We start from the raw sequence: 14,029 nt of genomic DNA, 5'->3' as shown, positions 1-14,029 counted from the left end.
AAAAAGTTAAATTCTTTTTTAAAAAACTGGATGAGGAGCCTGACAAGGGACCAACTAAGTAAAGTGCCTCCTATTTAGCCTTCATGGTAAATGGTAGATCCCTTAAAACGAAAGTTGACACAGTGGCTGTGGCCACAGTCATAGGGGAGTGGGCATTTCATTACCTTCAAAAAGGCCTCCAACCATCGAGACTGAGCAAATCAAAAGCCATATTGTTTACGTATACGGGAGAAACATTGAAGACCATAGGGTCAGCACCAGTTACTGTGTACTACATGAATTGAAGGTCAAGCAGATAAAATTAAATTGGTTGGAAATATTAAACCTATATTACCTGATTATTATATTGCTGTTTATGGGAGTTTACTGTGTGCAAATTGGCTGATGCGTTTCCTACATTACAGCAATGACTATTGTGACTATACTGTACCTTTAAGAAATGTTTTTATGTTTTCGTGCAGGATCTGCTGTAGCAGTGTGCTTTTATTATTGGAGCCGCTCTGTCTATAACTGGCATCCCAAACTGTTTTTGCAGCAGTACAATTGATCTTAACTGCCCTCCAAGGGCAACTAGGAATGGACAATAAATGCTAGCCAGCTAGCGCCACTCATGTTCCACAAATTAATTTTAAAAACTGATAACAATGTTTGTATAATTCTGAACTAATGCAGGATTTTTTTTCCCCCTGCGATATTGCAGAGTAGAATTTGATTAGGTTGATTGACATGCAAGGTCATATGACTGGGTGGGGCTAGGCCTTCACAGAACTCAAAGCAGTCTGCTTTTTGGGATCTTTCGAGAGAGGTCAATTTCTCTATCTCATGCTCGGAGGTCTGGAGACTGGAATCTGCTAGGAAATAAATCCCTTTCTTTGAGATTCTACTGTTTGGGGGCAGAGCTTTCTCGAACTTTAGTTAGGCCGCACTTGGAATAGAGTGTTCAATTCTGGTTGCCACACTACCAGAAGGATGTGGAGGCTTTGGAGAGGGTACAGAAAAGATTTACCAGGATGTTTCCTGGTATGGACGGCATTAGCTATGAGGAGAGGTTGGAGAAACTTGGTTTGTTCTCACTGGAACGACAGAGGTTGAGGGGTGACCTGATAGAAATCTACAAGATTTTGAGGGGCATGGACAGAGTGGATAGTCAGAAGCTTTTCCCAGGGTAGAAGAGTCAATTACTAGGGGTCATAGGTTTAAGGTGCATGGGCAAGGTTTAAAGGAGATATACAAGGCAAATTTTGTTTTTTTTTTAAACAGAGGGTGGTGGGTGCCTGGAACTCGTTGCCAGGGGAGATAGTGGAAGCAGATACAATAGTGACTTTTAAGGGGCGTCTGGACAAATACATGAATAGGACGGGAATAGAGGGATATGGTCCCGGGAAGGGTAGGGGGTTTTAGTACAGACAGGCAGCATGGTCAGTGCAGGCTTGGAGGGCCGATGGGCCTGTTCCTTAGCTGTGATCTTCTTTGTTCTTTGAAGTTGCCACATGAGAATTAGAAGAGGGGCGTCTGTCTGGATCACTCTCGAGGTGCTAAAAGGCCAAAAATTGAGTAGCCATGTAAGCATCTATATTCCTTGTTTGGTTTAGGATTATTGGAAGCTTGGAACAGTTCTCAAAATAATGGAGGGAAACATTTAGATGATTTTGCATTGAAATACCATTGTTACGAAGATGTGCTTGTGTGAGTTATTGCAATTTTAAAAAGATTTTCGCCAAAACAGACTAGAATGATTTTAGATCTACGGCAAGATGGCCTAATCTAAATAAGTCACATGAATATGCTAATTCTGTTATGAATAACAGCTTCCTTGATTTGTAAACAATCTCTTCCTGCCTCGAGATTTGTATGGAAACATCCACAGTATTCCACAATGGAAATTGAACCATTCAAATGTCATTTGCTTGGACAAAATACCTTGATTCCCCCCCCCCCGCTATCTGATAGCTCTTCAGATGAGCTAACAAGTTATCATTGGAAAATATTTTTTTTGAAATACTAACAGTGGAGAGAATTTACATGATCAACCAAGCTTTTTGTGTGTTTGAGCATGTGCTTGGGCAGAACAAACAAGGAAAGCAAAAAGAGGAAAGCCCTTCGATCCTTCTTCTTCTGGTCATCACACCATATTAAAACATTTTTTAAGCAATTCCCTTACAGTCTCCCCAGCATTGCATGTTTTTTAAAAGCCAAGAGACAGAGGAGGCAAATTACTCCCAAGGACAAAACTTTCTCCCCTGAGAGGAAAAAATCTAGCTTCCAATCAGACCTTTCCCAACAATTTGGGTAAGGTAGCAGCCCAGAGGATCACATGCAATACATAGCTCAGTGCCATATGTTGGTGCTGCAATTCAACAATAATTTCATGTCAAACTAAGTCAAAAATCTTACTGATCTTGCTCTGAACTCTGGAAAGATGAGTAATAAAGATCATTAACCATACAATTCAATGCCTTATTGCTTGAATTTTGATCGATTTGAGTGAAAAGAATGAAATAAATCAATATATTTTAAAAAGGCAAGTTTATTATGCAGGAAGTTTCATCAGGTGCACGGCTGTAGGCTCACTCAAGTGTAAGCAACTCATTCACTTGCAATTTTAAAATCAATTTGGCTTTACACTACCGAAGCACTGGTTTACCTAGTACCTGAACATTGGCTTCAGACAAAAAGAAAACTGGGAAGTGACCATTAGATTAGATTACCCTGCATAGGTTTTGATCAGTTCCAAGTAATTACACTACCGCATTTCATAATTACTTTGAGTGCAACTACATGACCATGAATTTGGTGAACATTAGTTGGAATTTATAGCTCTAGAATTGGGCCCTGAGGCAATTCCTTAACGCAATTAAAATTGAATGCTACAAAACTTCTCAGGAAGGCTATTCCTCTAGAGCCTGGTATGGAGGGCATTAGCTATGAGGAGAGGTTGAGAAACTTGGTTTGTTCTCACTGGAACAACGGAGGTTGATGGGCGAATTGACAGAAGTCTACAAGATTATGAAGGGCATGGACACAGTGGATAGACAGAAGCAATTTTCCAGGGTGGAAGAGTCAATTACTAGAGGGCATAGCTTTAAGGTGCGAGGGGCAAGGTTTAAAGAATGACGAGGCAAGTTTTTTTTTTAAAAACACAGAGGGTGGTAATGGGAGTTCCACTGATCTCCCAGGTGCTTCATAAACTACTACAAAGTCTCTTACTACAGAGTGCAGCTTCTCTAGTCTGCTCTGAAGATGCTAGAAATTTACGAGATTGGAAGCAGAGCTCTGTGTGCGCAACAGAGGGAAGGTATAAAGTATTTATTTTTATGGGCAGAGTGAGATCCACAATAATAGTACAACACATTGGGTTTTTGCAGCTTCTGGTTCAAAGCAGTAATTCGATACAACAGCAATCTTTGTGTAGCACCTTTAAACCAACCAAAAAAACCGGGACAAAAAAGGGACATGTTAGGACAATGGTAGATGTGATTTGCTGCTGGGCAAACCAGATCGCGAGGGAATCAACCTTCTTGACAACAGCTCTTACAGATTTTAACTATAAAAATCCAGTATTACCCAAAGCAAAGAATTGTTGCTTCTTCAATAAAAGTCGAACACATCACTCCTCAAACACTTCCACTCAAGTGGGAATCCAAAAATGTTCAGCACCAAACCGTTTACTGAAAACAAAGGCTTTTCTGGCTTGAAATTGCATGGCTGTTTCAAATTCATAACTTGCGCACCTTCTCTTCCACACAGGGCCACCACAATTTAGCTGAACATCTTTCTTGAAACATATTTTTCCCCTTTCATCTCAAATTCTATTGCCCACAAACATCTTTGTATTCAACTCCTCCAAAATACAAAAATATTTCCTATTTTGTCTCTACTTTAGGGTCAATAAAATTTAACATACCTTGCCCTGTTTATCTATGAAACCTCTAACTTGAAAAAGTTCCTTGTCACTTTTAAACTGCTCTTTGAAATTCAATAACTAAAAAGTCAAGTCCTACTCATCTTATAATGCAAATTTTAAATCCAACCTGTTTATTTACAAATACAACCTCACCATAACCTCTCATTACAAATTCATGAACCTAATGTCCTTACCCTTTTATCTCAGTTTTCAGACAAGCCAGTGTCTAGTAACCTTCCCCAGTTTAAATAATCATGGACACACCACACATACAAAATATCACCCTAATCCCAAAGGTATTTTTAAAAAAACATCCATCATCCCAGACAAAATGAATAAGATTTAACAAATCACTACCATTTCTTTCTGGGCTGAAATCAAGAGGCACTGTTTCACACAAATGGTAATTAATGTTTGTAAAAGTCTGCAGATTAACATGGTGTACACAAGAACACTGGAATAATTTCAAAATCAGGTAGGTGCTGTATTATCAGATTGTAGGCTCCTATAAAGGATGTGGTATGAATCAGTAGGTTCCTCAACTATTCTTTACCTTTGAAATCCAGCCGAATCCACGTAATAACTAGGGTACATTTCAATATCACCATCTATGTATGTATAGAAAATGTAAATTGATACAATTATATCTGAAATAGCAGATAGCTGAGAGCTGGTGAAACTGTGACGATGGATGATGGAGCAGCTGGTATTCAAAAGGATAGCATTTCTATTAGTTACAGCAGCCCTTTGTGCAAGTTATCTGCACTTTGCATAAAGATGGTGTAGCTCTCCACCACAATGCTGCTGCCAAGGGGTACCAGTAGTAGTGTTACCTGCCAATCCAATATGTGCAGGTCTACTGACTCCATCTAGGGGGAACAAAAACATAATTGTCTCACTCATTTTGTAAGCATCTCTCATATTGACTGAGGGGCTGTATTAAATTGTGATTAAGGAGAAGTTTCGACACAAATTGAATGATCATAGAACCCTTACAGTGTAGGAGGCGGCCATTCTGCACTTACTCTCCAACAGAGCATCCCACTCCGCCCTTTCCCCCCTGCCTCATTCCTGTAACCCCACACATTTACCATGGTTAGTTCCCCTAACCTACACATTTTAGGGACACTAAGAGGCAATTTAGCATGGCCAATCCACCCATGATGTTCGTATAAATTGGGTAATGCATTTTATGAAATAAAGATAGGGACACTGCTCACAATAACATACTGAATTTAATGTAAATTTTTGACAACTGAAATGGATGCCCCTTGTATAGATATTCCTGATGTATCAGGTCTTGTCATGAAGTTACAGAATCTAAAATTGTGAATCCCCACTGGCTCTGTTTCTCATCCAGATTAAACAATCATATCGAGAGAGCAGAAGAGAATGACTCCACCATGCTCATGAGTAGTTCGAAAACACTCAAACCTCCTCAGTCTTCCCCACTTTTGGGTTGAGTGATAGCATGTAACAAGATGTGAAGTTTGTAGGTGGGTGAAGAGAAAATGCCTACTGCATACTGTTATTAAAACCACGAATCAATAATACATTAAAAACTACAAAGAAACCATGTAATTTTTATGCCAATGTCTACTGCTTGTACGTCAAATGTCAGATCATTACCTTGGAAACAGCGCAATGGAGTAGGAATAAGCAGATTATTATATGGCAGACTGTTACTAGTTATGAGTGGACTACTACAAGGGTCAGTGCTGGGGTCATTACTGTTCACAATCTTTCTAAAATGATTCAGATCTGGAACCAAATGTAATATTTCCAAATCTGATGACACAAAACTGAATGGGAATGCAAGTTGTGAGGAGGATGCAAGGAGGCTTCAAGGGGACTGAGCAGGCTAAGTGAATAGGCAAGAACATGGCAGACGGGATATAGCATGCCGCTTTGGTGGAAAAAACAAAGGCAGAGTATTTCTTAAATGGAGAGAGGTGGGAAGTGTCAAGTCCCTGGGTATCGTTGCTCATGCATCTCTAAACGTTAGCAGACAGGTGCAGCAAGTAATTAGGAAGGCCAATAGGTATGTTGCACTTTATCATATGGGGATTTGAGTACAGGGGCAAAGATGTCTTGCTGCAATTGCATAGAACCTTGGTGAGACCACCACCGAGTAGTGTGTACAGTTTTAGTCTCCTTATCCAAGGAAGTATATACTTGCTGTAGAGAAAGTGCAATGGATGTTCACTGGACTAACCCATGGAATAGCAGGATTGTCTTATGAGGAGAGATTGAGAAAACTTTGTCTGTGTTCTCTAGATTTGCGAAGAATGAGAGGGGATCTCATTGAAACTTACAATATTCTCACAGGACAAGGTAAATGTGGATAGGTTTCCCTTTGCTGGTGAAAGAACCAGGGGACAGTGTCTTAGACTAAGGGACAGGCCATTTAAGACTGAGATGGAGGAGGAATTTCTTCACTTAATGGGTGGTGAATCTTCGGAATTCTGTACCCCAAAGGGGTGTGGAAGTTTAATCACTGAGCATGTTCAAAAGCAAAATCAATAGATTTCTGGATGATGATATCAAGGAATATAGGGATAGTATAAGTGGTATTGAAGTAGATGATCAGCCATGCTCCAATTGAATGAAGGAGGAGGCTCGACTGGTCAAATGGCCTTCTGTTCCTATCTTCCTAACTTGATGTCATATTTAGAGGAGTTAGCATAGATTTTCTCCTTCATAAACAAGAACTATTGAGATTTTAATAGAAAAAATGACAATGCATAAAAAAAAACACAAAAGTGTCATAGACAGGAAATACAAGGAGAAGTAAAAATGATGATTATAAACTGCTGGCCACCCATTCACAGTTTACACTGAATATTAGACAGAAATCATAGAAACCCTACAGTATAGAAAGAGGCCATTCGGCCCATCGAGTCTGCACCGACCACAATCCCACCCAGGCCCTACCCCCATATCCCTACATATTTTACCCGCTAATCCCTCTAATCTACGCATCCCAGGACACTACGAGGCAATTTTTTTTAGCATGGCCAATCAACCTAACCCGCACATCTTTGGACTGTGGGAGGAAACCGGAGCACCCGGAGGAAACCCACGCAGACACGAGGAGAATGTGCAAACTCCACACAAGCCGGGAATCGAACCCAGGTCCCTGGAGCTGTGAAGCAGCAGTGCTAACCACTGTGCTACCGGGCCACCCTCAGCGGAGCTAGGCAATTTAATCACTAAAGCATCCACAAAAACTTTAGAATACAATAAGAACATATTCTATTTACTCAGAGGAACATTATCCAATACAGGGTACAAACAGTCCTCAAAACTTTTAATCATCATGACTAATGCTACAGGAGATCTATTAGCATATAAAGTTCAAGTTAATTTATCACAAGTTGGCTTACATTAACACTGCAAAGATCCCCTAGTCGCCACACTCCGGCACCTGTTCAGGTACACCGAGGGAGAATTTAGCATGATCAATGTACCTAACATTTTTTTTTTTACATAGATGAAAGTTAAAATAGCAGGTAGAAAGGAATTTCAGGTGAATGCATGACTTGCCCATAGGTTAGCACTGCACAGTGTCATTTCAGGGTCAGAATTTTCTGGCAACATAATGGAAAGTTTAAGGTGCACATTGCTGGACAATATGCACCACTTCGCCATTAAGCTCATGAAAACAACTCACATTTCATGAAATTGCTACATTGTGACAAGTTTTAATTGATAATAAATGAACCAAAGTTAGTGTTGGTATCTGACAGCATAAGGTCCCTTTTAATGAAGACATGCATATTCCCGCAATGCCATTTTTCTTCCTCTCCTGCTCAGAAAGGAAACATTTGAAATTAAATTGCTTGAAGTTTAAAAATTGTTTTATCATATTCCACTTCTCCAGTTTTATCTCTCCCAATCCAATCTTTCTTGACTTCCCTATTTTTGTACCTGACTTGACCGCACTTCACACAATTTTCTTTTCAGTCACCCTCCATTTCTTTCTTAATCCACAAGTTTCTTATGTTGAGGTAGACTGTTGGACTTGTTATTGACCAAGGTTCCAGATGCCCCTTTATACTTATACTTTCAGCAATTTGCAGCAGAAAAATAATTAACCTCAAGGGCAAGGGAAATGTCTAACCAATAGGTCATGCCATGAAATACCTCACTCCAGCAAAATCTGGGGTTCAGTTCTAAGTGTTCATCTGGCATTGCTTTGTTGGTTAATTTAATGAAGGTAGCAACTGGTTTAATCATTGTTGAGATTTTAGTAACTGATCAGTTCAAACCACCTTAGTTCACTGACCACAATCTGATCAGTTCTGGCCCCGTAGATCTGACATTAGTGATCCTAGGATGAGAATTGGAAAGCAAAGAATTAAATGCTATTCCTTAATCAATTCATTAACAGTTCCTCCAAATCGTATTCCATAGCTAATCTTGCTGCCTCAAAATATAGCCTAGGTTAGTAAACTATGTGGACACATGTGGAACAAATATCACAATAAGAAATTAATACTTCTAGGAGGGGGAAGGTAAAAAGGGAGAAAACTAGTGAATAAAGTATTTCAGATTCAAGGCAAAGTTAGCAAACAGAGACTCATTTTCTAATTTGGCACCTCTTCCTCTGTGTCATCTTCAATCTGTATTGCACAGCGCCAAAGGGAGGAAACAGGATAGATCCACCACCCAGTCATGTTCCACTTCAACTACATCTAATCTGCACATTTCTTGCTTCATTTTAATTAGCAAATTTCTGAATTTACTTTTTTTCCTTTTCTAAACCTTGCTCAATACCGAATTAGAAAGAAAAAATTGACTAATTGCCTGCATCACACTTACTCTATTCTTGTACAGCAAAACAATTATGTAAATATTTAAAAGGCGGCTGAATGCTTTACTTACCTCTACAGGAAAATAGATAAGAAATGTCTATTTGTACATACTGATCTGATCCACCAGCTAACCACAGTCTATCAATATCAGAAGTCTGTCATGAAGCTTGAAGTATTTACAGATGCATTATAGACTAACAATGCGTCATTGGCTATAGTTTCCAAACATTAATGATTGTGGTTGGTATTTAGTGTTACATCTGTCAGATAAATTAACATGTAATGATTCACTTTTTTTTTTAAAACCAAAGCCTTATGTTTATCTATAAATGTGTTATTCCCTTCACAAAGCAAAAGTCCCCAAGGACTTGACAGGAGGGTTGAAAAGTGGATTGAATACTTGGGTTGAAAATACAATAAGGGTGGTATTTGGGTAGCTTAAAGCAAAAGGGGGGATTTTAGGAAACCTGCAGAGTACAGGGCTCTTTGTACTTACTGAAAGATAAACCAGACAGTAATCCAGCATTAGAAAAGGAGGTTGGATCTTATGGATGAAGATGATTGCTCAGGTAGATATGGAGAGAAGGGGCTGGTTTTGAAATTAGAAAAGGATGAAAAGCATTGACCAGGGCATAGTTGAGTTTTATGGTTATGATGGATTCTGGACCATTTTGTGGAAAAGCACGTGGATGAAGGGGTTCTGAATAAAATGTAATTTGTGTAGGCTACTGAGAAACGGAATGAGTATGATTGACAAGTTTCGGTAGCTTTGGAACAGGCATACGACAGTAGGCAAGCAATGCACAGAGAAAAGGCTGTCAACTAGAACCTTGCATGGGACATTTGGGATTTTCACCCTTTCAGGTTAAAGGACTGGTGTGGCACACTAGGGAAATTGATGAAGGTGAAGCCACAAGTTGGTACTGGTAGGAGTTAAAGACACTGGCTTCAGTTTTACTGACAATGAAATTTCAACTTTTGCCAGTCAGAGTACAGGACGATAGCAAGACCCTCATGATGGATATTAGACGTAGGAAGGTAAAATTTAATGTCTTTTGCAAGGCAGTCTGCGCAACACAGAAGAATCACATCCTGCAAAGAAGCAAAAAAGCCCCGTGTCTAAAGACAGTCATCTTAGGCAGTGGAAGGGTCTCATCATTTTCGCCTGCAAGATTACATCTCTTCTCTACAGATGCTTGGTCAGAATTTCATAAGAACTCAGAAATTTCCAATCATCATGGTCTTCAGAGAAACAACTGAAAATCACTTTTCAGTTTAAAAGTGTGGGTTCTACTCATGGACACGTAACAGAATCATTTGGTAGTATAGAACTTGAATACTGCTCAAAAAAGACATGGGAACAAAGTTTTTCACCTTGTGCTCATCAGAACAAACAAGAATTCCAAATTTCAAATGATCACAATTTGTACAATAGGAAGTGGGTGCTGATTGCTTGGCAAGTTGACTCCAATTGACAAAAAAAAAAGTGTCATCATGAAGTAAACATAATCCTGGACAATTCAAGAAACAAAATGGCTGCTGCTGGATGTGATTCTGAGTGGCCAATCTTGCTGAATAATCCTGAGCGTGCTAATCGCTACACTAACAAACAAGTCAAAATAATCCCTTAAATACTTGATTCATATTTTTTCAGGTAGGTGAAAGGCAGAGTGCATGTTATATAAAATAACATCTGGGAGATCACAAAAGACAATAAAATATTATGGTTCAAATGACTATCCACTACTCGATATTAATCCTCACACTTTAAAGCCATCAGAAACCTCTAGACTAAATTACATTTTTCAAATATATTGTATATTCATAAGAAACAACTGACCATACTATCAAAAGTAGAAGTGAAACCAGAGAATATATTATAACTTTGATGGATTGTAGCTTACCTCAAATATTCTCCTGTAACATGTATTTCATGCTGAATTCAAGCACAATATCCACCAACCATTTACATTCAGAAACTAGTTTACCCATACATTTCTAGCTGTAAAATTGAAAGTAACTTACAGGTACACACACTGCAACCAGTAAATATTATAATTTTTTAATTCTTTGCCAGGAAGAGTTAAAATATGAATTGTTACCTTGTGCAGTCTCCAGAAAAATGTTGCATTTAATACCTCTCAGGGTGGCACAGTGGTTAGCACTGCTGCCTCATAGTGCCAAAGACCCGGGTTCAATCCCCAGCTTTGATCGCTGTCTGTGTGGAGTCTGCACGTTCTCTCTGTGTCTGCGTGGGTTTCCTCCGGGTGCTCGAGTTTCCTCCAACAGTCCGAAAGACGTGCTGGTTAGGTGCATTGGCCATGCTAAATTCTCCCTCAGTGTACCTGACCAGGCGCTGGAGTGTGGTGATTTTCACAGTAACTTCATTGCAGTATTAACGCAAGTCTACTCATGACACTAAGAAATAAACTCTCATACCTTATAGATGCAGCATCGACACCATCTTGTGTGTTGCGAAACTATCATTTTGACATTTCACTGTCCTATTCTCCAAATGCATGAGACACGAACTGGGAAGGAAAAGCAAACGACAATTAAAAACTACTGACAGTGCTAAATCTCTGGCACAAACTGTTGAACAAGATAAGCAATTTATTCTCCAAGTTCAAATGCTTCCAAACCTGGAATTAAAAAAGGTTGACCGTTTACATATTCCCCCCCCCCCCCCCCCAAGAAATTGAGCAGAACTGATCAAATATTATTGATCTGCAACATTAAATCTGTTTCTCTCTCCATACATGCTACCTGACTGACCTATGTTGTATTTCCAGCATTTTTTTGACCGTGAAAGCATTTCATCAGTGTGATAAGAGTTACAAGACAACAAACCAGTGCCTCTATAGTGTAATGAATTACAAACTGGCATGAGTTGTCCATTGTACAGATCAAAGATATTGGAAGGGGTCATGAAGAGAGAGTATAGGGAATTAGGGAGACAGCTGAGAAGGAGGAAAGCAAAGGTAGTAATCTCAGGATTGCTGCCTGTGCCACGGGAAGGTGAGGACAGGAATGGAGTGAGGTGGAGGATGAATGTGCGGCTGAGGGACTGGTGCAGGGGGCAGGGATTCAGGTTCCTGGACCATTGGGACCTCTTTAGGGGCAGGTGTGACCTGTGCACAAAAAACGAGTGGTACTTGAATCCCAGGGGGACCAATATCCTGGCGGGAAGGTTGGCTAAGGCTACTGGGGAGAGTTTAAACTAGATAGGTTGGGGGGAGGGGATCAAAATGAGGTGACAGAGTGAGGAAGGTAGCTCGCAAACAGAGAAGGGTTATAGGCAGAGCAAGAGGGCGGATGGACAGGGAATAGAGAAGGGGAGAGCTCAGACCAAAGGATTGAGATGTGTTTACTTTAATGCCAGGAGTATAGTGAATAAAGGGGATGAGCTCAGAGCGTGGATCGATGCCTGGAAGTGTGATGTGGTGGCCATTACGGAGACTTGGATGTCTCAGGGACAGGACTGGATACTCCAGGTGCCGGGATTCAGATGTTTCAGGAAGGACAGGGAGGGAGGCAAGAGAGGGGGTGGAGTGACACTGCTGATCAGGGATAGTGTCACAGCTGTAGAGAAGGTGTATGCTGTGGAGGGATTGTCCACCGAGTCTCTGTGGGTGGAAGTTCAGAGTGGGAAGGGGCCGGTCACTTTGCTGGGAGTTTTCTATAGGCCGCCCAATAGTAACAGGGAGGTGGAGGAGCAGATAGGGAAACAGATCCGGAGAGATGCAGTAATAGCAGAGTTGTTGTGATGGGAGACTTTAATTTCCCAAACATAGATTGGAATATCCCTAGGGTAAGGGGATTGGATGGGGAAGAATTCGTTAGGCGTGTTCAGGAGGGTTTCCCCACACAGCATGTGGACAAGCCTACAAGAGGAGAGGCTGTATTTGATCTGATACTGACCAATGAACCTGGACAGGTGTCAGATCTCTCAGTGGGAGAGCATCTTGGGGATAGCGATCATAACTCTATCTCCTTTAGGCTTGCATTGGAAAAAGAGAGGATCAGGCAAGCTAGGAAAGTGTTTATATGGAATAAGGGGAAATATGAAGACATTAGACAGCAAATTAGAGGAGTAAATTGGAAGGAGGTAATCTTGGGGAAATGTACTGAAGGTGGCAGTTTTTCAAGGAATGTCTGTCTAGAGTTCTACAGGACAACGTTCCGAGCAGACAGGGAGGTGTTGGTTGGTTAAAGGAACCGTGGTGCACGAAAGCTGTGCGGGACCTAGTCGTGAAGAAAAGGAAAGCGTACAAAAGGTTCAGAGAGCTTGGCGAAGATAGGGATTTAGAAGAGTATACGGCTTGTAGGAAGGGACTAAAGAAGGAAATTAGGAGAGCCAGAAGGGGTCACGAGAAGGCCCTGGCAGGTAGGATTAAGGAGAACCGTAAGGCGTTCTATAAATATGTGAAGAGTAAAAGGATGAGACGTGAAGGAATAGGGCCTATAAAAGGTGAAGGCGGGAAAGTCTGTACGGAACTAGTAGAAATGGCAGAGGTGCTCAATGAGTATTTTGCCTCGGTTTTCACAGAGGAGAAGGACCTGGGTGGATGTACTGCAGGCGTGCGGTGGACTGAAAGGATTGAGTATGTGGACTTTAAGAAAGAGGTTGTGCTGGAATCTTTGAATGGCATCAAGATAGATAAGTCGCCGGGTCCGGATGGGATGTACCCCAGGTTACTGTGGGAGGCGAGGGAAGAGATTGCAGAGCCTCTGGCGATGATCTTTGTGTCGTCGATGGAGACGGGAGAGGTGCCGGAGGATTGCGGATGTGGTTCCTATTTTCAAGAAGGGGAATAGGGATGGCCCAGGTAATTACCGACCGGTGAGTCTAACCTCAGTGGTTGGTAAACTGATGGAGAAGATCCTGAGGGACAGGATATATGAGCATTTAGAGAGGTTTAGTATGCTCAAGAATACTCAGCATGGCTTTGTCAAGGGCAGATCGTGCCTTACGAGCCTAGTGGAGCTCTTCGAAAATGTGACTAAACACATTGACGAAGGGAAGGCGGTAGATGTGGTTTATATGGATTTTAGCAAGGCGTTCGATAAGGTCCCCCATGCAAGGCTTCTAGAAAAAGAGAGAGGGCATGGGATCCAAGGGGCTGCTGCCCGGTGGAAGGTTTTGCCCAAAGGAGGCAGAGTGGGTACAGATGGGTCTTTTTCTAAATGGAGGTCGGTCACCAGTGGGGTGCCCCAGGGATCTGTTCTGGGACCCTTGCTGTTTGTCATTTTCATAAATGACCTGGATGAGGAAGCGGAGGGATGGGTTGGTAAGTTTGCCGACGAC

At 41.1% G+C, this 14,029-nt stretch overlaps 1 protein-coding gene across 7 annotated transcripts in view; it reads right to left on the bottom strand.

Annotated features, from left to right (window-relative positions):
• Positions 1 to 14,029, bottom strand: part of LOC144502938 (protein-tyrosine sulfotransferase 2-like) — a 76,649-nt gene that overhangs the window by 16,748 nt on the left and 45,872 nt on the right. For 5 of the 7 annotated variants that reach the window (XM_078227366.1, XM_078227372.1, XM_078227367.1 and 2 more), the window contains one exon: positions 11,161 to 11,252. The gene's annotated coding sequence lies outside the window, so the exon portion shown is untranslated. Of the gene's footprint in view, positions 1 to 4,737; positions 4,774 to 11,160; positions 11,253 to 14,029 lie in introns of all 7 variants that reach the window. The other 2 variants (XM_078227369.1, XM_078227368.1) reach the window with 1 other exon arrangement.

The sequence above is a fragment of the Mustelus asterias genome, chromosome 13 (genome assembly GCF_964213995.1).
Source record: "Mustelus asterias chromosome 13, sMusAst1.hap1.1, whole genome shotgun sequence".
NCBI classification, from domain to species: domain Eukaryota; kingdom Metazoa; phylum Chordata; class Chondrichthyes; order Carcharhiniformes; family Triakidae; genus Mustelus; species Mustelus asterias.
Note: the sequence above shows the minus strand (reverse complement) of the source record. Positions and strands in the feature narration are given on the sequence as shown.